The sequence below is a fragment of the Hipposideros armiger genome, unplaced genomic scaffold, assembly GCF_001890085.2.
Source record: "Hipposideros armiger isolate ML-2016 unplaced genomic scaffold, ASM189008v1 scaffold_41, whole genome shotgun sequence".
NCBI lineage: Eukaryota > Metazoa > Chordata > Mammalia > Chiroptera > Hipposideridae > Hipposideros > Hipposideros armiger.
In genome coordinates, this window is record NW_017731391.1 from 2,460,303 (window position 1) to 2,464,001 (window position 3,699).

General features: G+C 48.1%; 1 pseudogene; it reads right to left on the bottom strand.

Moving 5' to 3' along the window:
* Window positions 1–578: 578 nt before the first annotated feature.
* The window catches only part of LOC109380874 (60S ribosomal protein L6 pseudogene), a 6,258-nt pseudogene continuing 3,137 nt past the window's right edge, over window positions 579–3,699 (bottom strand).

Consider the following 3,699-nt stretch of genomic DNA (forward strand, 5'->3'; position numbering starts at 1 on the left):
CCCCTCTCACCAGTCCAACCCCAGGGCCTGTCCCTACAGCTGCCACACAGTAGAGGGGTAGAAACTGTCTGCATTGTAGGATTACCTGGAGCAGCAGGAGCTGAAGAGGCTTCTCCTGAGATTCAGGGTCTGGACTAGGCTGTCCCTCTTGTATTTCCACTTCAGCCCCACCAACCATGGTCCAAGGTACAGCCCAATCCATGGCTGAGTGCATCTCGCCCAGCCTTTGAGTTCCCGAAATATCCTAACTTGCTCAATCCTCCTTGGCATCCCTGGCAGGGTGCTTTAGACTACGAGCTACTTTGGGCAGAAGTGAGAGGGCAGCAAGGGGCAGATAGCCTGGGGTCAGGGTGGGAAAGGGGAGTTCCCTGCCAACCGCTGCCCAGTTGCCTGCCCTCCTCATCCTGGGAATTAGGCCAGGTGAGTAAGACTGTATGAGTCAAGGGTTCACCTGAGACCGAGAATCAAAGGGAGATAGAGAACTTGAGCTAAATTCACATTGAGTGGTTGTGAAGTGGAATGTTTTTGGATTTTTTTTTAAATAGACCAGCCATTTAATTAGGTGCTTCGTAATAAATTTAAAACACCAGTTTGTGAAGATAAACCCCATTTGTGAGGGAAACACAGAGCAGAGGTAGCCCTGGAGCTGAGTAATAGCTTTGATTTTTGGCAGAATTTGCGAGTCCACGGCTTTCTGATCAATTTTCCGCTGCTCTGTAATCTCATATTTCTCTTTCTCTGTGTGGAAGATCTCCGCCTCCTGGTGTTGCGGCTTCCGCAGCTTCTTCTTGAAGTAAGCATCGGTGAGATGTTTGGGGATTTTCACACCACTGATATTGACTTTGGTGGAGGTGGTAATGACGAATTTCTGGTGTGTTCTACGCAGAGGAACTCGATTGAGGGACAGAGGTCCAGTCACAAGTAGCAAGCCACTGCTCAGCTGCCTCAGGAAAACCACCCTCTTGCCTCTACGGCGCCCAGTGAGGATAATGAGAATGGTCCCGGGAGTGATGCTGGCCCGGAGTTTTCTCGAGTGCTGACTGAAGGGTTTCTTGCCGTGCTCAGCAGCTTCTGAGGCACTTCTTCAGTAGGATAGTATCTAGGCATTTTACGAAGTTTAACCACTCGGGTACCACCATTCTTGTCGCCACCAACTGGTTTGGTGACAGTACAAGAACCTCCTCCTTCTTTTTCTTTTCAATCCTGGATTTTGCTGCTGAATACTTCCTCTTGTACATGGCCTTTCGGGAATACATAGCTGATCGGAAATACCTGCCGAATCCTCAGACTAGGACAGGGTTTCGGCTGCAGTGGTGCTTCCCCTTCTTAGGCGTCTTGGCCTTGAGGTTTCCCTTCTTAACCTTGCCACCAGCATCAGCCTTCTTGGCTTCAGGTTCCTTCTCTTCAGTATCTGGCTTTTCAGCCTTTTCACCCGCCACTTGCAAGATGGGAAAGAGAACTAAGTTTGCATCTTTTTGGTTTTGATGTGCAGTTCCCTGATGGCTGATGCTATGAACATCTTTTCATGTGTTTATTGGCCACTTGTATTCTTCTTTAGAGTAATGTCTATTTTTTAAATTGAATTACTTATTATTATACTATTGAGTGTAAAAGTCCTTTATATATTCTGGATACCAGTCCTTTACCAGAGATATGAGTGGAAAATATTTTCTCTCCCTTTTATTTAGGTTATCTTTTCACTAAGAAGAAAAGGAACAGAACACAAAAAAGTTCTGGATACACTGTAAAGCCCTAATGTTTGGGGTCAGCAGGAAATCCACAGTGAGTGTCCAAAGATTTGTGCAATGAGGAAGAGATATCAGGAGGTGAGCAGGGAAAGGAAGGATGGTAGGACATGCCCATGGCTATTGTTCTCCCAAGAAGAACTCACTGTGGGTGGATCACTTTTTCAAACATACACACACACACACACACACACACACACACACACACACACACACACTGAGGTCCGTCTCGTTTCCAGGGAACTCACTCTCTGTTCAGTTTCTTGCATCTCCAGCATCCCCTTCCAGGGCACCGGACGTCCTCAAGCCAGACAATACAGTCTGCATTTGGGATCTTTGTGAGGAATCAATCACATTTCTGTCATTGTCCAATGTCTCTTTATCAGTCTGAGTCCAGTGTCTATTCTCAAAGTCAGAGGAGATATATCTTTCCTTCAAAGCCAAACGCCCAGGATCCGCTAATGCATCCACTGGATTCCCACAGACACATGGTCCTGCCCGGCAGGGAGAGAGGGTCTGTGCCCCCATCCTGGAACAGAGCTCAGCGTCGGGTCTTCACAAGTCATTTGTTCCCACCTGGTATCCACTGCATTGCTACTCCCATTTTCCCTCCTGGTCTTGCTCTGTGTCCTGTGTCCACCCTGGCTTCTGGGCCTCATGACTGTAAAAAACTTGTAATATTTACATACACACAATTCTTCTCGATCTCTACAACAACTGTTCTTCGGCCCTGGGTCTGCCAAACTTACCAATGGTTGTGANACTTTCAAATGTGTGGATGTCCCCACTGCAAGTGGCATGGCCCTGCTCCTGACCTATGGGTCTGTGATGTGATTCTCCACGTAGGGTGTCGTGGAGTCCACAGAGCACTTTCTCCTCCCACAGATACGTCCAGTGTCACAGGTTTATGGAGCAGGGGCCCAGTGGCAGGTCAGGCACACTCGTTCATTCATGTATTGTGTATGGATGTTTTTGTGGTTCAGCAGAGTTGAGTAGCTGCCACAGACTTAGGATTCGCAAAACCTGGAATATTTAATATACAACCATTAACAGAAAGGCATCAGACCAGGCTGCTATTAAATGGGGTGAGATTGGGCTTCTGCGCCTGCATCCTAAAGGTTAGGGTTGCTCCTAATCCCTGTCATTTCACCCAGGATGTGATACTGTGTTAACATTCTCCTTGGAGAAGAGGGAGGATGGGGTGAGAAGGAAGTACTTGTACTTCCCTACTCTGGTCGCCCTCACCCCATAGCTCATTCACTAACTGCAAAGATTTCGCATTCTTGGTAGAAACTGAGGGAGTGTGAAATGAGCATTGTTGGGTCTTTGGATCCAGTGACACCTCTAATGAGTAAGACCTGGGACAATGTCTGTTCACCATCCACCCCGGGCACCACTTTAATAATGGGGGAGCCATGATGATACTTTGGAATCCCAAGGATGATGTCAGTCACACACTAGGTGCAACCTGCCTCAGAAGTTCTGAATTATCTACTCCATGCAGTGTAGCCACCTTTTCACCAAAGTCCCAAGACCCAACCTAGTAGCAGATAAGCACCATCTCCCAGGGCTGTGCTAAATCCCAGGACTCACAATTGTCAGCTCTCCCTTCTCCAATGCTGGGTTCTCTCCTCACCCCAACACACCGTCATCTAGTTTCCTCAGAAGCAGCCCTGACACACACTACCTTCTCCCTACAGGGCACAGGCTAGTTTCTGACAGTCTAGTTCTGGCATCTAGACCATTTTTTTTCCCTACAGAGCATGGCATGCCCCTGCAGTGGTTATGGGCTGGCTCATGCTGGATATTGGCCTTGTAGACAAGGGGGACATATCCAGGGTTGCATGATTTCTTGCCAAGCAGAGGCCTCCTGGTTCTCCTCAAGCAAGAGGGGGGTGTGTGGCATTGGCCTTTAATGGGTGAAGAGAGTGGCTGAGAAGGGTCAGTCCTTGCT